The sequence below is a fragment of the Hemitrygon akajei genome, chromosome 11 (assembly GCF_048418815.1).
Source record: "Hemitrygon akajei chromosome 11, sHemAka1.3, whole genome shotgun sequence".
Lineage (NCBI taxonomy): Eukaryota > Metazoa > Chordata > Chondrichthyes > Myliobatiformes > Dasyatidae > Hemitrygon > Hemitrygon akajei.
Window position 1 is genome coordinate 22531881 of NC_133134.1, and position 23925 is coordinate 22555805.

The 23925-nt window shown below is 40.6% G+C and overlaps 1 long non-coding RNA gene across 1 annotated transcript; it reads left to right on the plus strand.

Moving 5' to 3' along the window:
* The first annotated feature begins 194 nt into the window (after nucleotides 1-194).
* LOC140735397 (uncharacterized) lies at nucleotides 195-18827 on the plus strand. Its single transcript, XR_012100744.1, has 3 exons — nucleotides 195-274; nucleotides 3325-3444; nucleotides 15846-18827. It is a non-coding gene; the product is annotated as an uncharacterized lncRNA (long non-coding RNA).
* Nucleotides 18828-23925: the final 5098 nt, after the last annotated feature.

Sequence of the window (23925 nt, forward strand, 5' to 3'; positions counted from 1 at the left end):
GGCAACGGGTGACGGGCAAACGCTTTCCGCCAATCACAATTTGAGCCCGCCCACCTGCGCGTGGCGGTGTGTTTTCTCCGCCCGTTATTTCCGGGTAGTAAGGTCATAGTCTCTGATGGACAGGAGCATTAGCCAATCAAAATTCAAGAAACCACCCATTCAAAGAGTAGGGACCAGACAAAGTTCAGTGACCTGGGTCTGGAGGGTGAGGGAGCTCCTCCAGCTGATTAATAAGGGTAGTTCTGTCAGGACTGATCGCAATTTCAAGAGCACGGTAATTATGTGTATAAAGCGATTTCATTCTTATTCTTATGTGTTATTACAAGAGTTTCCGTTCAAGATGAGTTTGATAAATCATATTTATTTTTAAATTGCAGACAGAGCAATTTTTTTTGTTAATTGTAATAAACTATAAAGTTCAAAATCAATACTTTTTCCAAAGACGTTAAAAGTAAGGTTAAAAATTCTGAGGAACCTGACTAAAATTTTCCAATATCCCCTGGCCGCCGAAGAAGAGGAATAATTATAGTTTCAGAGTGTGTGTGTTGGGGGGGGGGGGGAATGAAATGAGTAATTACAGTGCAGTGATTTTAACTATGATTGCAGACAAGATATTGGAATCTATTTTTTTTAAATCTGTACCATCACTTTACACAGATTTGTTATGGGGTTATCGTGATTGACCCTTCTTTGTACCTCTTTTAAGAAGATGCCAGTAATACATTTGAGGTAACCTACATGGAGTTAGTAAAACTCATGAAAATGTGTCGCGTGCTAGGTGTGGCAAAAGCAAAACTTCCTTGGGATCTAAGAAAGTTGGATGCAAAGGAAACAAAGTGCAGGAAACAAAGGATAACAGTTGATTGGTGTTTTGTGATTGAAAGCTGTTTCTCTAGAATTCTGCACAGCTCAGTACATGGTTCTTTTAAAAATATATAATAATGGAGATTTTAAAGCAGGAGGCAGAAGTTAATATAATAATTATATATAATAAAATGTATAATAAATAATTGAGGTTTTAAAGCAGAAGTTTTAAGATCTTCCAAAAAAAATATGGTTAGTAGAAAAGATGATTGAAACAATTGGTCTAAAAGCCAAAAACACACAAGTAATTGGAAAACTGCATCTGAAATTGGCTTGTTAATAAGTGGCACCCAGTGGCAGTTGAGGTTAGAGAACAATATTGATTAGTTGGTTCTAATGAAGGGTTTTGGCTTTCATTAAATGCTTTCGTCCTATGCACGCCGCTCATCTTGCTGACCGTAAAATGGGCAAGAGGAATTTAATCCTGAACTATGTGAAGTAATACATTTTGAGAGGGGTAATAAGGTTGGGATATACACAGTAGTTAACGAGTAGGATCCTAGAAAGTACTTAAGGACCTGGAAAATGTATATGTTCAAGGAGCCCTGAAGCCAGCAGCATGGGATATTTGCCTTCTTTAACTGGAGTATAAATATAAGAGGAAGGAGGTTATGGTACACATAAAAGCCATAATTTGGGGCACAGGGAGAGTAGTAGTTGTACTTTGTTGGAAGGATATGATTGCACTGGATCGGGGGGAAAAGAAGATTCACCAGGCTGTTGCCATGAATAGAGCCTTTCAGCTATGAGGTATGACTGAATGAACTGTTTAGATGTAAGACATGGAGTAGAATTCGGCCATTCAGCCCATTGAGTCTCCTGACTTACTATCCCTCCCAACCCCATTCTCCTTTCTCTCCATAAACTTTGATGCTCTTGCTAATATAACTGTATTACAATATATATTATATAATATAGTTATACCTAATATATTTACCTTAATTCATGTTTTGTTCTCTATTATGTATTGTATTGCTGCTGCAAATACAAGAATCTCACACCATATTCCACTGATATTAAGTCTGATTCTCTAGCTGAAGTTCCTTCTCATCTCTGCTCTAAAGGGATATCCTTGTATTCTGAGGTTCTGCCCTCTAGTCTTCAACTCCCCCACTAGAAACACCCATTCTATATAGGCCTTTCAATGTTCGATAGGTTTCAATGAGATTCCCCCCCCCCCCCCCCCCCCATTCTTCTCAAATCCAGCGAGTACAGGCGCAGAGACATCCTCTTATGTTAAACCTTTCATTTACGGGATAACTCTTGTGAACTTCTTCTGGACCCTGTCCAATATAGTGGAAAAGGCTTTTCTGATTTGAAATATACAAAATTATGAGTGGCATGGATATGGCAGGTAGAGGGAAACCTTTTCCTTTAGTAGGGCTGTCTACAGCCAGAAGGTAACAGGTGGTTAAATTTAGGTGGAATTTGATGATTCCTTTTTAACCTGGGGAGATGGTTGAAAGCTAGAAATGCATTAGGTGAAGGCTGTTATTCTCACAGTATTTAAGGAATACTTGTATGTGAAGTGCCATAGCACTGAAGGCTATTGAATGCTGGAAAATAAGACTAATGTAGATAGGTACTGATATGCCGGCCAGCATCGGTCTCTCAGGCGAGTGGTCCAGGGTTCAAATCTGGGCGCTTTCCATCCACGCTGGATTGAGCATCGAGCTAGCAACTTGGTCCTAGTGGACCAAATTGCTAAAGAAACGACAAGATTGGTGCCCAATGTGCCACAAGGCGTAGGGAGGAATAACAAGATAGGTACAGGTGCTTGACATCATCACGATGGGCTGAAAAATATGCCCTGGATTGAGGATGGCGTACTCTTCTGATCAACCAGTTATAATCACACTACTAGGTATTGGGTTTCCCTTCTTTGGAACAGCAGAGGTTAAGGGGAATCTTAACTGAGATGTGTAACATTCATAAGAGGCCTATATAAAGTAAATGGGAAAGTCATTGAGGGTGCAAAATCCAAGGTATAAATTAAAATAGTTGGTAGCAGGGAAACCTGCAAAGATGTTCCTCATCTACCGAGTATTATAGATCTGGAACTGAAATTATTTTGGTAACAGAACCTCATCTACATCCTGAGCATGCATTTGTGATCTGTTTTGCACTATATGCCTACGAGGAGAGGGTTTTTATGTAGCTAATGGTATTATAAATGTGAAGAATAGACAAGAAAGTACAGTGACACACACAAAATTCCAGAGTAACTCAGCAGGCCAAGCAGCATCTGTGGGGGGGGGGGGGGGGGGGCGGGGGTTGCTCAGATTTCCAGCATCTGCAGCTTTTCTTTTGTTTATGAAAGTACAGTAGCAAAATTTTTAACTGTGCATTTGTATTGCTACCATTGCTGATTTAACCCATTTGTACTGCTCATGTTAGGCACTTTCTTACTAGTTTGCTTTCTGATTTAAAAATTAGACAGATTGTATTATGTTACTACAGGTTGAGTACCCCTTAACCAAAATGTTGTGGCCAGAAGAATTTTGGATTTTGTGACATATGATGAGAGCTTGAGATCACCATCATTTCCAATATTTCCAACTCTGAATTTATATGCTATCGGTAAGCAGTCTTCATCTTACACTTGTTCATCACACGTGTACTTAACAGTAAAATGTATTACATCGTGTTAATATAATGAAATATAATGTGTACAGGGTACCAGAAACAGCACAGTAGCATCGGGAGAATACCTGATCAGCTGTTAAACAACAGCAAACAATGGCAGGCTTTCAGTCTATGCCTATGATATCAGATTTTGATTATAGTACACTATTTGTATTTTACTTTTTTCAGGTCTTATGTAAGGAATAAAAACAATCAGCCTCAAAGTTCAAAGTAAATTTTATTATCAAAGTACAAAAACATCACCATTTCCAACCCTGAGATTAATTTTCCTACGGGCATACTCAGCAAATCTATAGAATAGTAACTATATCAGGATTGATGAAAGATCAACCAGAGGGCAGAAGACAACAAACTGTGCAAATGCAAATATAAATAAATAGCAATAAATAATGAAAATGTGAGGTAATGAGATGGAGTCCGTGAAGTGAGATCAATGGTTGTGGGAATATTCCAATGATGTGGCAAGTGAGTGCAGTTATCCCTTTCATTCAAGAGCCTGATGGTTGAGGGGTAGTAACTGATCTTCAGCCTGGTGGTGTGACTCCTGAGTCTCCTGTACCCTCTGCCTGATGGCAACAGTGAGAAGAGTGCATGACCTGGGTGGTGGGGATCTCTGATGATGGATTTTCTGATGCTAGATTTTCGTCATCACCAGATGCTTTAAAAAATGATTACCCTGCATTTTCTTAAATTTCTGCAACTGGCCTACTAATATTCACAATTACCTTCCATTTTCAATCATCATTGATCAGCATACGTTAAGCGGCATATGTTCACTCCGCTGACAATATATGACTGAGATCTTCATTTTTCATTTTATGCAGTGTTTTTCTATTTTTCATTAAATTCTGTTAATTTACATATGTGAGGTTTCTTCTCAGAACTGTCTGGTGTTCAGCGACCTGTGCATTGCCTGGGAAGCTTCTTAGCATCTTGTGGAATTTTCCATTCGTGATGTCTTGTCAGAGCTCAAAAAAAAAACCCCCCTGGATTTTGGAAATCTGGATAAGGGGTACTCAACCTGTATTGAATACTGATGAGTTTGGTGCTCCAGATAAAGGCTTCAGCAACTGTCACCTTGTTCCAGATTCCAACATCTGCAGTCTCTTGTATTTTCATCAACTATTAAATTGAATATACCTGGGGAGCGAGCTTCCCCAGCACTCTTCTAAAGACGTATTACCCTTGAGGTGAAAATTTTCTCTTCGTCTGTCCTGAGTAACCAACTCTTTATTTTGAGACTGATACATATTCCTGACATTCACACCACACCTACCTCGTCACGTCCTATTAGAGTTTCATGTGATTGCCTTTTAAATTTCCACTTTTGCATTTTGTCATTCTTTTGCCTTGTTCTTCCTGATTCACTTAATTGATCTGAAGGCAGTCTGCAACTTCTTCATACCCCACACTGCTATTTAGCTTTGAATCATTACAGATGTGAATATATTTCCTTTCCTCCTTGATGCAGATTGAGAATAGCTGAGGCCCCAACACTGATTCCTGCACCATGGCATTAGTCTCAGCTTTAAAACTTGCAAGAGACCCGTTTATTCCTGCTACCTGCTTTCTGCTTATTACCCAAACTTAAATCTGCGTCAGATTCTCACCCTTAATACTGTGCATTATTTTCTTGTGTGACACAAAGGCCTTCTAAATGTTCAAATGCATAAAATCAACTAGTTGATTATTCTGCAAGTTTAAAACCGATCTGCTAAATTTGATTTCCTTCCATAAATCAAAGTTAACACTGCCCAAGTCCCTCGGAAAGCTAATACATTTACCATGTTATCAAGTCGTTTAATAATAGATTTTAGCATTTGCCCATATTGCTGATGCCAAGCTAAATGCTTTATAGTTCCCTGTTTTTTTCTGTCTCTGTCTCCCCCTCCTTTCTTAAATAGCAGACATGCATTTCCAGTCTTCTAATGAGTGGGAATCCATGGAATTTTGGAAGGTATATCCTTATTCTACAGCCAACTCTTTCAAAAGCTTAGGAGGCCTGGAGATTTGTTACTTTTCAGTCCTGTTAATTTTTGTCCATACCTATTTTTAAAATTATTTCTTTGAATTTATTCAGGAATTCATTTTATGTCTGTAGTTGTCCTCTATTCCTGGAAGGTGTTCAGAGTCGTCTTCCCTGAGGACAGACCCAAAATAATTGTTGAATTTCTCTACCGTGTCCTATTTCCAATATAAATTCTCCTGCCTCAGAGTGTAAGGGATCCACTCTTTTCCACATATAGCAATCTATACACTTTGCAGCAGATATCCTGGAAGTAATAATGCATTACAAACACATTGATGATTGATTTCCACTGGCTGTTGTTACCATATTCTCTTTGTTTGGTGTTAAGGTCAATATGCAATATTGAAAAAGATGATAAGGGACTTCTGTGCTAATATCAAAAATTCTGCTTAATCCATTGTTCCCATACACATGTCCATTGGTTGATATGCTCTTGGTGTTGTCAGTAGGCTACAATTGCCTTTGAGAAGTAATTCTACTTGTCCTACAGTAAGGAGCGTTCTACGAGAACATCATTGCTGAGGTATGCCTTAGAGTGGGAGTGTGGAGTGGGGCTGCAATTCTTACTAGAGAGTAGCCATGAATCTTCTGAGACCATAAGGCAGAGGAGCAGAATTAGGTCATTTGGGCCATCGACTCTGCTCCACAATTCCATCATTGTTAAGTTTATTATCTCACTCAATCCCATTCTCCTGTCTTCTCCCCGTAACCTTTGACACCCTGACTAATCAAGAGTCTGTCAACCTTTGCTTTAAATTTACCCAAGGACTTGGCTTTCACAGCTGCCTCTGGCAATGAACTCCTCAAATTTACCATCCTCTGGCTAAAGAAATTCCTATTCGTGTCTGTTTTAAATGGAAGTCCCTCTATTCTGAGGTGTTAGGCTCCTTGACTATAGGAAAGTTCCTTTCCACATCCATTCTGTCTAGGCATTTCAATATCTGATCGGTTTCAATGACATTTATCCACCCCCCACCCCCCATGCACTAGGCTGATTCCAAGTCCCTGTTGAATCTGCAATTTGCTGCACACTGTTACATAAAGGAGGCAAGTGACAGACTTTGTTCCAGAAGAACTGACAGCGAGCAGAAGGTGAACCATACATGTAGCTTTGCAAACATATCAGGCTTCCTGCAGTGCGGGATGCTATTGACTTCACACATAATACTGAGCGTCCACGAAAAATCAAAGGGTAGCTACTGAGTTGAGGAATATGTACTGACACCGTGGGCGGTGATGCTTGTACAAAGACCGAGCGCATGTGGGTAGCACGCATTCAACAAAAGCCATATTACTTCAGAAAATGTGACAGAGCTGTCTGTTAGTGTGCCAAAATAATGTTCTTTTGCTTGGACATTCTCGAAGAGCTGTGCAATGCTCAGTTGAACTAATATCAGAATTCTTTGTGACCTGTTGCATACTCTTCCTACAGGGTAAAAGAGAGAGAGATTGTTCCGTGGCAGTAGTCACTTCTGTAGGATTTATTGGAATATCATTCACATGGAGAATTAACTCTGTTTTATCCATGTCCCTGCTGCGTAAGCTGTATGTGATCTTCCCCCCTCAGGGAGCAGATGTACATGTGCTATTCCTTCCTCCTACCATGGCTGCAGACTGCTCATCGATGATGACCTATCTCACACACATTCTACTACAACAATTAACTTGGCAGAAGTACAAAAGAAAGCTTCTATTCCTGTGCAGTGCTAACCCTCGATGTGCGATAGTAAGGTAAAACATAAATGTTTTTTAAAAAATAATTGTTTCGAAGTCAGAAAATGGCAGGTTCAAATAGTGTACTCTGTAGTTCCCCCAGCAACTCCTCACCTAGAATGTTTTAAATGACAGATTTGAGAACAACATGACTATTTTTGTTAGGTTTGCTACTTGGATAAAACATATTATGTACTCAGAACATAAAGCATAGAAATCTACAGCACATTCCAGGCCCTTCGGCCCACAATGTTGTGCTGACCAAGTAACCTACTCTAGAAGCTGCCTAGCGTTTCCCTACCCCATAGCCCTCTGTTTTTCTAAGCTCCATGTACCTATCTGAGAGTCTCTTAAAAGACCCTATTGTATCTGCCTTCACCACTGTCATTGGCAGTGCATTCCATGCCCCCACCACTCCCTGTGTGAACTATGGAACTCTAGAATGAGTGTTGGAAGGCCTGGGTTAGGGTTTACAATGTTAAATGGATTGAGGAAATAATTAAGGTATCAGTATACCCAAAACCATTAAATTTGATTGATTATTTTTGGAAAAATGTTGAAGTACAGGCATAAATGTTGCACTGATTTTCCTGATCCCTGCATATGGAGATGAGGAAGAACTACTTCAGCCAGAGGGTAGTGAATCTGTGAGATTCATTGCCACAGATAGCTGCAGAGGCCAAGGCAGGAGAATGGGGTTGAGAGGGATAATAAATCAGCCATTATGAAATGGCAGAGCAGACTCAATGGGCCGAATGGCCTAATTCTACTCCTACGTCTTATGTTCTTGTTTTAGTTCAAATAAAGCCTTTTTGCAGTCTAATTCTGAAAGTCTTTTCCCTGAAATGAAATCCACAAACCTCTAACTCGCCCACTTCGTGTTTTTTCGCAGTAGCTCAAAGTCCCATTGTTAGTATCACCAAAGTCTCAATCCACTGCAAATCACCTACATTAAAACAAGCCTAGAGTAGACATCATCTCCCTGCCCCTACAATCACCTCTGGAGCATATGTGCAATAAAGCCACATATGTTACACTTATTTATTGAATACAGTTCCACCTTCAATACTATAATTCCAAGCAAACTTATTTCCAAACTGTGGAAGATGGGAGTCAACTCCTCCCCCTGCAACTGTATCCTGGACTTCCTGACCAACAGATTACAGTCAACAAGGATAGGTAGCAACATCTACACTATGATTATCCTCAGCATTGGAACCCGACAAGGATGGCACATTGTTTGGCATCGAAGAATTGGGCTGAAGACCCTGCTTGCAGATGATTCTGGCATAGTGAACCATGTGGGGGGAGGGGGCTTCCCAGTGAACCCGCTCCACCATTCAATGTAATCATTTATTTCAGTATACTGTTCCTAATTTCTCTCCATATTCCCTATTCCATTAACATCAACCTTCTCATCGAATATATTTAATAACCTGGCCCCCTTTGCTTTCTTAGTAGTTAATTCCAAAGTTCAGCACCGTCTATGTGGAATTCTCCTAATCACTCTTAGTGGTATATTCTGTATACTGAAGTTGTGACCTCAGGCTCTGAGTTCTCAAGCCATTATAAGATTCTTATTCCATATGGACTGTCTAATCTTAATATAGTTTTCGATGTAAATCCTTTTCCATTCGTATAAACTAGGCCAAATCAACCAATCTCCGCTCTCGTAGCAGTTCTGTCGTCCCTGGGATCAGTCTTGTAGACCTGTTTTTAGAACCAATGTGGATAGCATCATTTACCTACGGTATATTAAGTTAAATTTGCCATATCTTTGTTCACTCAGCCAACTTGTCTAAATCACTTTGGAACCTCTTTGCATCCATATCATTGAGAGAGCATTCTGAGGTCCAAGCTCTAAACTCTGCTTCACTTCATAAGTCACTAAGTACTTCTGTTTATTCCCACTTTCTTTACTATGAATTTTTCTTTACTATTAATTCTCAATTTGTGCTAATATATTATTCTCCAGTTCCATGTTCTTTAATTTTATACACTTATGTGGGACCTTTTAACAAAAATTCAAATTCGCCATTTCTGTTTGTTCTCCATAACGTTCCTATAATTTGTTTTCTAAAAAATCCATCAGCTATCCTGAGGTTTCCTTGTCATAAACTCGTGCTGACTTTAGGTATCCTTATCTCTGACTCTCGAAGACATAAGAAAGACTGCAGATGTTGGAAATAAGGAGCAACAGACAAAATGCAGGAGGAATCCAGCAGCACCTATGGAGGGAAATGGACAGTTAACATTTCGAGGCAAGACTCTTCATCATGACAGGAAAGAAAGAAGGCAGAAGACTGGCAGGAGGGGAGTGCAATCAGAGAGAAGGCAGGAAAATCCAAGTGAGGGAGGAAGATTCGGAAGCAGGAAAAGGGAATGATGGGAGAAACTAGGAAGTGATGGGTACAAGAGACAAAGGGCTGAAGAAGGAATGTGATAGGAAAGGACAGTAGAACACGAAGGGAGGAAGGCACCAGAAGGAGAAAGGTGATGGATAGGCTGCAAGTGAGGGGGAGGGGAAAGAGGGATAAGGGAAATCAAAAGGCTGGGGGATGAAGAGGAGTGGTTACAGGAAGTTAGAGAAATGATGCCATCAGGTTGGAGATTTAAAAAAAAATATGAAGTGTTTCTTCTCCAATCTAAGTCTGGCCTCAACGTGGCAGTGGAGTGGATAATGGACACACATGTTAGTGTGGGAATGTGAAGTGGAATTAAAATGGCTGCCCACTTGTCTGTTACAGTGAATGGAGCAAAGTGCTCAGCAAAGATTTTCCCAAAATCTGTGTCAGGTCACAGGGCTGTAACAGTGAATACTGGGTGATAATAATCATAATTTTTTTTTAAAAAGGCAGAAATGCCGATTCCATTGGAAATATAGACTTGTTCGAATGCATAACAGATAACTGGCTAATGTATGCTGAATGAACTGACCAGTAGTGTAAAAGTCAATGAAAAGTGAGTGCTAGTGTCAGAGTATAATAAGTGAAGACTGTACAGTTTGCTTAGAAGCTTAACTGCTCCAACCAAGCCAACTGAAATGGTCTTTGCTGATATCGTGAACGTATCGCAGCAACATTTAGAACCTTTGATTGCAAAACGCTTTAGATTTCATGATTGGAATCAAAAGAGAGTCCATTTCAGTGCAGGTGCCTGAATTGAAGAGGTTGTTTGAGCATTGTCAGTTCAGTGATGGGCTTAACGATGCATGGGGAGATTGTTTATTTGTGGAGCCTTACAAGATAGCATTCAAAAACAACTCCTAAATGAAACACACTTAAAAGAGCAGTTAAAATTGCTGTATCAATGGAAACAGCAGACAGAAATACAATATTGTTGGAAGTCAGGATCAAAAGTGAGAGTGAACAAAATTGCAACAGCTAAACAGAAACCGGCCGGACAGAACAAATTGTGCTGCCATTGTAGCAGGGGCTCACATACTCTAGACTAATGCAAGTTTAAAGGTGAAGCTTGCAGAAAAAAAAGTAGGTCATGCAGAAAGAGAAAGTCAGGCAGACAAAAATAAATGGACTGCACGGGGAAGATGTAAAGAAAAAGTCAAGTTACAGTTTCAGAAACAGCAGCTGCATGCTGTTGATGAAAAATCTGATGATGATGAGAGTAACCCAGGACTGGGTACCCTTGAGAATTACACTGTGAAAATTAATAAAACAGAAACAATATGGCTTACACCAAAAGTAAATGGCAAATTAATTAAAATGGGATTGAACACTGGCTCAGCTATTTCGATCTTTCCACAAAATGAGTTTGAACGGCATTTCAAAGATTCTGAACTGAAGCCTACTGATATCAAACTAAGAGCTTATACTGGAGAAAAGGTAACTCCCTTGGGAATGAAATTTATACCGGTGAGGTACAACAACCAACAAGCCATATTGGTAAAAACAGCATTGCCCAGCATTGTGGGGTGTGATTGGCTGAGACAGCTACAACTTGATCGGAGAATCATCCACCATTTGCATGCCACATCCCCTGGAACAGAGTCACTGAAAGTGAATTTAAAAAGCTATTGGATGATGCCACAAAAGCGTTCAAGGATGGTACCAGGAAACTGAAACACATCCTCAGTAAAATAATGCTAAATGAAAATGCCACACACCAGTTTTACAAAGCCTTATGCCATAGGAGGTAAAGTAGTAGTGAGCTCGATCACTTAGATGCTGAAGGAATTCTTTTCAAGGTGATATAGAGCCCATGGGCAATGTCAGTGCTCTCAATAGCCAAGAAGAGCGGGCCTGTCAGAATCTGTGGTCATTTTAAGGACACCAACAGCCCAGTACTGCCCTGGATAGAGGATATCTTTGCAAATTTCTCTGATGGATCGCATTTCAGCGAAGTGGCCATAGCTGAGGCCTACCTACAGACGGAGCTGGAAAAAGAGTCCTGAGTGTTTCTTACCATAAACACTCACAAAGGACTTTATCATTACATTATTCTTATTTCTGGGGGAGTGTGGTGAACTACATATACCTGTCTGGACTGCTTCTGTGGCTCCTCCCACAGACCCCTGTATAAAGGCGATTGAGGCCTGATGCCCGGCCTCATTCTCCAGGATGTAGTGTTGTTCATTCTTCCAGTCAATAAAGGCCGATACCTCGCTTCTTACGTCTCAGAGTGAGTTATTGATGGTGCATCAGGGAGCAGCTGCACCTGCACTCTGGCAGATTGCTATGTCGCAAGGCTGTCCAGGTACTCTGTGTTGCCATTGTTATTAGCAAGGATGACAATAAACAATCCAGAATATCAAGATAGTGTTAAAAAATTAGAAAATTATGGGCTCGGAGCATGATGCAACAAGTGTTTAAACCTCGTATCACTTATTGTGGTCATACCGTTGACGCACAATGATTACGCAAGCATGCTGAGAAAATTCAAGCAGTGGTGGATGCCCCAAGGCCAAAGAGTGTGTCACAGTTGTGGTTCTTTTAGGATTTGTCAATTACTGCAACAGATTCCTGTTAACCCTGGCTACTGTGCTCCACCGCTTGATCTCATTACTGCCAACCGTGAATGGACAAAGCAGTGTAAGGTGTCTTGCAGAAACATAAGGGAACTGGTGACCTCAGACATTGTCCTTGTGCATTGTGATCCACATCATCCAGTGAAGCTTACCTGTGATGTCTCACCTGATGGTACAGGTGCAGTCATGTCACATGCTACGAGTGATGGGAGTGAACACCCCATAGACTTACGTTCCCTTACTGCTGCAGAGAAAAATCACACACAGGTTGACAGAGAGTCTGGTTTGCGGAGTAAAACATTTCAACCAGTACTTGCATGTGAGAGAGAGAGAGAGTTGATTATTGATCGTCAACCACTCATGTTCTTTTTCAATCTACAAAAGGGTGTTAGCAGCAGCAGAATAAATGCAGAAATGGGCTCTGCTTCTTGGAGAACACAATGACAAGATCAAATTTAAGGACAACTAATTATGGAAATGCTGATGGATTATCCGATTTCCCTTGGAAAAAGAAATACCAGGGGGAAAAAAATTAAAAATGGGACTCTATTCTTGTTATGTTCTCCCTAATGCAAATTAGAAGTCTCCCTATTATCCAAAGGGAAATCAGAAAAGACCCCACACAGTCTTGGGTCTCCATGGTGACTCAAAATGGTTGTAATGTGCAGCAGAAATCCCATCTCCTCATTTTTACCAGTGTCAGGGTGAACTTTCCCTCCATGGGGGTTGTCTTATTTGGGGATTGAGAGTTGTACCATCCAAGCTGAGAACCGAAGTGTTGGAGGAGCTACATTCCCATCATCTAGGTGTGGTCAGAAAGTAAGTGTGGCTCGAAGCTTTGTCCAGTGGCTTGGGATAGATTACAGATTAAACGGCTTGCCGTGCGCTGTTCGGGATGCCAACATGTCCAGAAGATGCTGAGAGCAGCGCTTCTCCATCACTGGAAAAGGCCTTCATTTCGCTGGCAGAGGATTCATGTAGATTTTGCTGGACCATTCATGGGCACAAAGTTCTTGGTAGTAGTGAATGCAGTTACAAAGTAGCCAGAAGTGTTGCTAATAGTCTCCAAAACAGACTTGCACACTGCTGAGGTGTTGAGAAACCTCTTCTCAAGGACTGATGTTCCAGAACACTTAGTCAGTGACAATGGACCACAGTTTGTTGTGGAACTGTTTCTGTCATTCCTGAGAATGAATGGAAAAAGACATATTACATCTACACCATACCACCCAGCTACAAATGGCTTGACGGTAGGATTATTTCAGAGTTTAAAGAAGGCACAGTGAGCAATGTCAGCGGAACATACTACACTGATACGGAATCAAAAGCTCACCAATTTCCTTGTATATTGCGATACAGCACTTTCAACTAACAGCTCCACAGCTATGCTGTTCCTGGATTGTTCCTTGCGTTCATGCTTGGATCTCCTCAAACCCAATCTCAGAAGGAGTAGGCAAGACAAACAGCTGAGACACATTGAGGTTCCTCAAACAAGGAGGTTTGAGGTTTCATTTCTGGACAAGCAGTCCTGGTGAGGGACTATAGAAGTGATCAAAAGTGGGTACTCGGAAGGATTAAGGACAGAACTGGACCACTCTTCTCCGCACTGGACAATGCGCCTGATATCATCTGCAGATGACTCTTTAATCAGTTGAGGAGAGCAGCGTCAATTGTTAGAGAAGAAACCTGGCCAGAGCTGTCAGAACTACTTCCTGTAGTCTTAAGAGTCAACTCCTACAACCACCATGGAGGAGGCCCCATTACCTGAGATTATTTCGCAGCCACAAGTCTCAACTCTTGTGGTGGAGATGGAGTAACTGAGAGAAAGGAATTGCATCAGGGTAGGAAGAGTTGTAGTCAAGGTACTGGGAATCAGTGGATTTTTGAAAGACGTGGGTGGATAATCTGTCTCTAAAGATGGAGACAGAGATCATGAACAGGGAGGGATTTGTTGGAATGGACCAAGTTGCTTCCTCCAACTGTGTGTGTGTGACTATTAATATTTTCCAATTGTTTTATCATTACACATTTTTAATAAAAGAATCATTGACACTTCCCTCTTATTACTGATTATCAGAGTAACTGGTCCATGGTTCCTTGGTTTTATTTATTTAGTGTCAGGGGACAGAAGTGAGTGTGGTTGCAAATGAGAAGATACCTAGGGAAGTTGAAAGGTCTGAAGGTTGTTAAGTCAAATAGACTGGATGAACTACACCTTCCAGCTCAGGAAGGCACATTGTTTGGCATTGAAGACCTGTTTCATTGCTGTGTGACACTATAACATGCATCTCTAACTTGCTATTTAATATCATCCTCCACCACTGCCATTTAGGGAGCATTCTCATCATTTTTTTTGTTGCTGTTTTGCAACTTTATTTTCCATTATAACATTATATCTGAATCATCCTCCCCAACCTAATCTTCTACCAGTGTTATTAAAAAAAATTCTAATGGAATGTGCAATCAACAATTAGAATTATAACTTGTATGTATGCACTCTGATTTGTGTTGTTAAAGTGCTTTGGATCTGGGGGAATATTTTAGCATTTACGCCTACACTGGCTTCAATGGTATTGACACTAGCTGTCATAATGATTGATTCCCGCAACAAACTGTAAAGCCAACAGCATGAATCCGAAATTAAAATGTGCAGTAAAATAATTGAACATTTTAGAATCAAATTTTTAAAAATCAGTTTTTTAATTCTCACCTTCAAACAGTTATTAATAACTACAGTAGCTTGTTTTTACTTATTTAAGGCTATGAAAATAGCAGGAATATGTTATTTGTTTTTTAAACTTAATTATTTCTGGAAAAATAGAAGACTAAAGAAAGTGATGTTACAGGTCATGCGTACAGATAATTAATTGGGAAGCATAGAGCCACAGTTACAATTTTTTTTAATAAAAGCTTGTTGAGAGATCTGTAGGAGGCAGAAAGGAATTAAGGATGATCTTTGATAATAAGATTCTCGGAAAGAATTTCAGAATAAGGATTTTTACCTAAAACCTAATTTCAATATTGTTTGAAAGTAGGGCAGGCAGCATGTGATATTACTCAAGATTCTGCATGCGCTGGAAATCTTGAGTAACACACAGAAAATGCTGGAGAAACTCAGCAAATCAGGCAGAACCTATGGAGGTGTAACAGTCCATGTTTGAATCCTGATGAAGAGTCTCAGCCGAAACATTGACTCTTCTGTAGATGCTCCCTGACTTGCTGAGTTCCTCCAGCATTTTGAACACGTGGTATCTCTTGTTTCAAAGTTCAAAGTAAATTATCAAAGTACATACGAGGGGCGATTGATAAGTTTGTAGCCTAAGGTAGAAGGAGTCAATTTTAGAAAACAGCACATTTATTTTTCAACATAGTCCCCTCCTATATTTACACACTTAATCCAGCAGTCATGGTGCATACGGATCCCTTCTTTGTACAAGTTGGTGTCTTGGACCTCCAGAAAGTGTCCACAGCAGGGGTGATTGATAAGTTTGTGGCCTAAAGCAAAAGGAGATGAGTTATACAGTTCTCATTACATGCACGTGCAGTTCAACTCTGAAAGATTATGCAGAAAGTTTGAAATTAATAACTCCTGTGGTATTTCTGTTTCAGATCATTGAAATTTGCAAGTAAGCACTGTCTGAGAAAATGGACAACTTTGGCCTTCGTGCAGTCATCCGCTACCTCGGTCTCAAGGGCCTATCACCCAAGGAGGTCCACGAGAACATGGTGGCAACACTAGGGGAGGGTGAAAAATAAATAAATATGCTAGGTTTTCTAAAATTAACTACTACTACCTTAGGCCACGGACTTATCAATCACCCTTTGTATATCGCACTATCTACAACCCTGAAATTCATTTTCTTGTGGGCATGCTCAATAATAACCATAATGAAAGACTGCACCAACTAGGCATTCAATCACTGCAAAAGACAAGCTGCAAATACAAAAAAAAGTAATAAATAAATAAATGTCGACCATGAGCTGAAGGGTCCTGGAAGGTGAATTCCCATGGGTTGTGGGAACATTTCAGTGATGGAGCAAGTGAAGCTAGGTGAAGTTATCCGCTTTGGTTCAAGAGCCTGATTGTTGAGAGGTAGTAACTGTTCCTGAGCCTGGTGGTGTGAGTCCGGAAGCTCCTGTATCACCTTCCCGATGGCAGCAGTGTAAAGAGAGTGTGACCTGGGTGTTTGGAGTCCCTGATGATGGATGCTGCTTTCCTGCAACAACACTCTATGTAAGTGCGCTCAATGGCGGGGAGGCCTTTATCCATAATGGACTGGACCGTATCCACTACTTTCTGCAGGATTTTCCATTCCAGGCTGTGATGCAGCCAGTCAATATACTCTTCACCACACATCTATAGAAGTTTGTCAAAGACTTGGATGTCATGCCCATTCACAAGCTGCTAAGGAAGTAGAGACACTGGTGTGCCTTCTTCTTAATTGCTCTTGTGTGCTGGGCCCAGGTCAGGTTCTCTGAAGTAACACCGAGGAATTTAAAAGTTGCTGACCCTCTCCACTGCTGATCCTCCAATGAAAACTGCCTCATGAACCTCTGGTTTCCTCCTCTTGAAGTCAATAATCAGTTGCTTTGTTTTGCTGACATTTAGTAAGACATTGTTGTTGTGGCACCACTCAGCCAGATTTCCAGTCTCCCTCCTGCATGCTGATTCGTCAGCACCTTTGATTTGGCCAATGACAGTGCTGTCGTCAGCAAACTTATTTAAGACAAATGAGGAAGCAGGGTCCTGCAGAGGACAAATTATATCAAAACAAAACAGGCTGACAGAACAAGTTTTGTAGAAGGAAAGGCTGGAGGTGATGCAGATATGGTTGACTAGGTAATAAGCTGCTTTTTGCTTCCTGTTCAAGATGTCAGAGAAATTCCCCAAATCAAGTGCAATATTTAAGTCTTGGACAGCTGTAGTTTTATTTCTTTGTGTTAGAATGGTGATATAAATTCCCACACAACTTGACAGGCCTATTGTTACTTCATAAAGGTTCTAATAATTGCACTTTATTGGTACACCAGCTTGTCAATGCAAATATCTAATCAGCCTCTCATGTGGCGCCAACTCAATACATAAAGGCAGACAGACGCGGTCAAGAGGTTCAGTTATTTTTCAGATCAAGCATCAGAATGGGGAAGCAATGTGATATAAGTGACTTTGACCATGGAGTGATTGTTGGTGCCCGACAGGGTGGTTTGAATATTTCAGAAACTGCTGATCTCCTGAGATTTTCACACACCACATTCTCTGGAGTTTACAGAGAATGTTGCAAAAAAAAAAAACGCTTTGAGTGTCAGTTCTTTGGGTGCAAATGCCTAGTTTATGGGAGAGGTCAGAGGAGAATGGCCAGACCAGTTCAAGCTTACAAGGTTAGGACAATAACTCAAATAACTGTGTTACAACAGTGGTGTGCAGAAGAGTATCTCTGAACACACAACACGTCAAACTTTGGAGTGGATGGGCGACTGCAGAAGAAGATTATAAACATGCACTCAGTGGCAACTTTGTTCGGTGCAGGATGTACGTAATAAAGTGGCTACTCTGAGTGTAAATTCTCTGACCTTCACCATCCTGTCAAACTGTGTAATTCAATCGGTCTAATAATAACAGCCCTATTAAGTGGCCGCTGAGTGTATGGAACATCCTGAATGACATGAGAGGTTGAACTTTGGGGGGATTGCATCATGATTTTTTTTTAATGGACTTTTAAAGGGAATTTTAACAACTGAGGTGTCGTTCTCACTTAAGATTGGAGCACAATGAAGAAGACTGGCCAAATCATTAATGGAGCAAATCTATGCAAGGGATTTAAAAATAACACTGATTAGCTCACAAAATGGATTTCAGACTCTGGAAGGGACCAATGCAAAGATGAAGAAAAAATAAGTGTGCATGATTGAGGATGTTAGCTACTGGATGGACTTGTAAGGAATTGGAAAATATTGAAGAATTGAGAATCTATTCCTTCATCAAACGTAGGGAGTTTATACAGCTTTTATACACATTTCAATGTAATCATTCGTGTAATGCTGCTTATTATAAGGAGGAAAGTGGCAGTATAGTCTGTAGTGAATGGAAATGTTGCAGGATGTGCTCTCATTCACAACATAATTGCGACTAAACTAGATATTAATATAGCTCATGTAGCCTAGATAATATAAGTGTTTAAAAGTTCATAGTGCTTGATTGTTTAATGCACTTTGGATGGCTTTATTGTGGTGACTGGGTGAAAACAATTCACTGTGCTTATCAAGACAAGATTCCAAATAGACAACATCATTAGTGAGGATTGTTGGCCCTGAGCTGAACTTCTGAACTGGATGATTGGTGGGCCACTCATAGTCTGGCCTCTTCTCTTCACCCTATTTGGTATGGGTGACCCTACCAAGGCCAAAAGCATAAAGCCCTGACTCCAGCCAACAGAGCTGTCTGAGTCATTGAGGCACGCAAGCCTCCAAACCACAATGTGGACCAAGTGAAAGTGAGTACGTAATCTTTCAAGGTGAAGAGAAGTGTCATTCATGACAGGGTATGGTGAATAGTGGTTATGTTTCTGAACTAGAACTCAGAAGCTTGAATTAAAGTCCTCCCCCCTCTTCTCCCCCCCCCCCCCACCTCGGCTAAATCTGACTTTAAACAGTTGGTATTCAGAATAGTGGCCAAGAAACCACTGGATTGTTGTAAAAGCTCACATTGTTCACTAATATCATTTTGAGAAGGAAATCTGCCATTCTCTCCTTGCCTGGCCTTGATGACTCCAATCCCTAATGAATAAACACTGGGTGGTTGTTCCATTGGAAAATTTTTGTCAAGCTAAATTGCCTTTAGCTCTAATAGTTCAGTTAGCAACACCATTTTAATTTAAGCAATGAGGAGGGAGCAATAAATATTGACCTTGTCAGTGATGCTCGCATCTCAAGAATGAATGAATAAACAAAGCCAGTAATTATCCCATGCTTTTTCATAGCCAAAAGAAATCCAACTATTACAAGATCCTATGAAGGGTGCAAGATTAATGACCAGCTGATCTGTTTTCCAATGACAAATCTGGAGTTCTGTTCTCTAAGTATGTAGAAGCACTTTTACCTAAGCAAGTGGACAAAAGGTTAATTTAACTTTATTGTTGATAAAACTGCCTTTCAAATAATGTAATGCCAAGTATTTCTGTACACTGAATATATTAATATTAATAACATGCCCATGTCCTCATCCTGGCTCTGAATCCACAAGTATGTTTTTTAAGAGAGATGCATAACGTTAAGCAGACATTGCTGACATTATTGGCGTGGAAGGGTTATATCTGCACCAGGGGTTTTATTAAAGCATTGAGAACAGATTAACCAGCAGAATGACTATGAAGTGAGGGCAAATGATTTACAACAATCATCAGAATTAGAATTAGTGACAAAATGTGATCCATGTAGATTGGCTTGAGCTCTGCGTGTTAGCAGCTCTATGCTCAGATCAAAGGGGATTAAAACTTGAGAATGGCTGTTGGCGACATGTGGAATTCTGCAGGGGTCAGTGCAGGATTGCAACTTCTTCACTGCAAATTTTCACTTTCATGATCTGAGCAAGGGAGCTAATGGCACTGTGAGCAAGTTTGCAGGCGATACCAAGATTGGTGGAGGGAGCAGTGATGGCGTGGAGGCAGGAGTTCTGGAGAAGTACTTGGTGGGCAGGTTAGGAGGGTGGGCTAAGAACTGGCAGGTGAAATACAGCACCGTGAAGTATTGGGTTGTGCACTTTGGTGGGAAGAATAAAGATTTAGACTTTTCTAAATAGGAAGCGGATTCAGAAATCAAGGGTGCAAAGAGACTTGGGAGTTTGAGTTTGGGGTTTTTTTTCCTTTTTCCTATATATAAAAATATTTTTTTCCATTTTTATATTTTAAGATCAGTTTTTTTTCTTCAGCTTTATTAATTGTATATAAATCTGAAGTTTTGTATCATTTTATAGCTGTTGAAGATTATATTATCAATAAAAAAGATTCTAAAAACGAAATGAGTTTAGGATTCCTTTGAGGTTAACTTTTAGGTTGAGTCAGTAGTAAAGAAGACAAATGCAATGTTAACATTAATTCTGTAAGGACTGGAATATAAAAGCAAAAATGTATGGCTAAGGCTTTGGTGGGCCCTCTATCTAAAGACAGATATTCTGTCTCTAGGGAGAATCCAGAGGAGGTTCACAAGAATAATCCTATGAATGAAAAGCTTAAAATGATTCATGAGGAGCAATGGATGTCTCTGGGCCTGTATTCAATGGAGTTCCAAAGGTTAGGTTGGGGGACAGGTGGTCTTACTGAAACCCATTTGATAGAGAAAGGCCTAGATAGAGTGTACATAGAGAGTGTATCTCGGGTAGGAGAGACTGAGTCTGAGGCCTCAGCCACAGAGTATGGTGATGTCCCTTTAAACTGACAGGAGCAATTTGTTCAGCCACAGGGCAGTGAATCTGGAGTTTGTTGCCATAGATGGCTGTAAAAGCAAGCTTATTGAGTGTATTTAAGGCAAAAATTGATAGGTTCTTGATCAGTATAGAGAGAAAGTAGTGGAATAGGGTTTGTAAAAAATCAGCCTAAATTGGTGGAGCAGGATCGAATGGCTTAATTCTGCTCCTATCTCTTATGGTCTAATAGGCTGGAGAATTCTTTTTGTTCTATTTATGTTATGAATAATGACTAGGAGAAAAGGAAAATCAAGAGGGTGACCAGCAGATCCCAAAATTATGCCCTATCACAATAACCCATACACCAACACGGTATCCCTTCTCTGTCTAATCTCACATACACGATTTGTTGTCAGGTATTTTGCAGGAAGCAGGTTTAAGAGTTCAAAATTCTTGAGATGTTGATAAGGGAGGCCCTAACTCAAAGCAAATATTTTGAGCTCTGGGGCTAAGTTGCATTCCAGAATTTCAGCATTACTGCAGTCCTGAGGAAATCATGTCGAATTAATGTTGCATTAGAATTATGGCCTTGGGGAAATTTGTAGAAAAGTTCAGGATATCAGAAAAGCATCGAATTGTTATTCATCGTCACTCAGCATTGGTAAGAGGAAAGTCACAGTGGTCATGTGTCTGGCACTGTCTGCCTCTACGAAGAAGGGAAGGTGGGGAGGGGGGTGGGAAGAGGCATGCTATGATGATAAGGGATTTGTTATTTAATGGAATAGACAGAAGTAAGCGAGAACTAGATTTCCGGATGGTATGTTGTCTCCCTTGTGCCAGGGTCCAGGAATCTCCGAGTGAGCCCTCAGCATTCTGAAATGGGAGGATGAACAGCCAGAAGAAATGGTCCGTGTAAGTATCAATGACACAGGTAGAATGAGTGACAAGGTTCTGCATAAGGAGTTGGGTGCTAAATTAATGGGCAGGACCTCCAGGGTTGTAATCTCAGGATTACTACCTATGCCATGTTTCTAGGTGAGGCCAGAAATAGGAAGATTATACAGTTTAACACGTGGCTAAGGAGTTGGTGTAGGAGGGAGGACATGAAATTTTTGGATCATTGAGCTCTCTTCCAGGGAAGATGAGACCTAGGTGAGTTTGCACCTGAACTGGAAGGGGACTAATATCGTAGCAGGAGCGTTTGTTAATGCTGCATGGTGGGATTTAAACTAGAGTTGCAGGGGGATGGGAAGAACGGTTAGTAGAAAGGTTGTGGAGGCAGATGTTCAAAAGACCTCAAAGTTAGGAATCAAAAGGTTGAGCATGGTGGGACTAGTGTCCTGATCTGCATATATTTCAGTGTAAGAAATGTTGCAAGAAAGATATATGATGGTGCTTAAGATGAGGTGGGCAGTTTACCAACAGGCAATGTGAAGTGAGGAGAGGCTGTTGTTAGGGCTGTTGCAGCCAACAGGATGAGTTGTAACATAAAAGCTGGACAAAATAGAAAATGGTGAATACAGAAATGAATGCGTGCAGTATATAAGGTAGATGAACTTGTCTGGCAGGTATGATGTTGTAGGCATCACTGAATCATGGCTGAGAAAAGCTTAATGTCCGAGAATACACAGTGTATCAAAGGGACAGGTAGGAAAGTGGGGGGGGGGGTGGGGGGAGGCAGCATTTGTTGATTTAAAAAAATGAAATCAGATGATTAGAAAATGGCGACGTTGGATCGGAAGGTTTTGAATCATTGTAGCTAAGGAACTGCAAGGGTAAAAAGACTTTGAGAGTTGTTATACAAGCCCCCAAACACTAGTAAGGATGTGGCCTGCAAATTTCAATGGGAGATAGAAAATGCATGCTGAAAGGGCAATGTTACAATAGTCATTGGGGATTTCAATATGCAAGTAGATTGGGAAAATTGGGTTGGTGCTGGATTCCAGGACGGGGAATTTCTAGAGTGCTATGAGATAGCATTTCAGAACAGCTTGCGGCTGAACCCACTAGGGGATCGGCTATTCTGGATTGTGTGTTGTGCAATAAACCAGAATTGATTAGAGAGCTGAAGGTAAAAGAAACCTTAGGGGAAAGTGATCATAATATGATTGAATTCACCCTGCAATTTGAGAAGGAGAAGCCAAGGTCAGATGTATCAGTATTACAGTCAGGTAAAGGGAATTACAGAGGCATCAGAGAATTGGCCAGGATTGATTGGAAAAGAACACCGGCAGGAATGATGGCAGAGCAGCAATGACTGGAAGCAATTCGGAAGGCTCAGGATGTATACCTCCCAAAGAGGAAGGAGTATTCTAAAGGCAAGATGGCAGCACCGTGTCTAACAAAGGAAGTCAAAGCCAACATGAAAGCCAAAGAGAGGGAATATGAAAGTGTGAAGTTAGAGGATTGGGAAGCTTTTAAAAACCAACTGAAGGCAACTAAAAAAGTCATTAAAAAGGTAAAGATGGAATACAAAAGTAAACTAAGCCAATAATATTAAAGAGGATACCAAAAGTTTCTTTAGATACATAAAGTGTAAAAGAGGCAAGAATGGATATCAGTTGCTGGAAAATGACGCTGGAGGGGTAGTAACGGGGGACAGCGAAACAGCAGACGAGCTGAATAAGTATTTTGCATCAGTTTTCACTGTGGAAGACATTAGCAGCATGGTAAAAGTTGCATGATTTTTCAAGAATCACTAGATTCTGGAATGGTTCCAGAAGAGTGAAAAATTGCAGGACACTTGAAGGAACATGATAAAATAGACTATACTTAGCAAGGTTTACTCAAGGGAAAATCTTGCTTGAAAAACCTGTTGGAATTGTTTGAAGAAATAACAAGCAGGACAGACAAAGGAGAATCGGTTGATGTTGTGCACTTGGATTTTCCGAAGGCCTTTGACAAGGTGCCACACATGAGGCTGCTTAACAAACTACGAGCCCATGGTATTACAGGAAAGATTCTAGCATGGGTAAAGCAGTGTCTCATTGGCAGGAGGCAAAGATTGGGACTAAAGGGAGCCTTTTCTGGTTGGCTGCCAGTGACTAGTGGTGTTCCACAGGCATCTTCGTTGGGACTGATTATTTTTACGTTATATACCAATGATTTGGATGATGGAATTGATGGCTTTGTTGCAAAGTTTGCAGACAATATGAAGATAGGCAGAGGGGCAGTTAGTTTTGAGGAAGTAGAGACGCTACAGAAGGACGTAGACATATCAGGAGAATGGGCAAAGAACTGGCAAATGGAGTATAGTGTTTGGAATTGTATGGTCATGCACTTTGGTAGAAG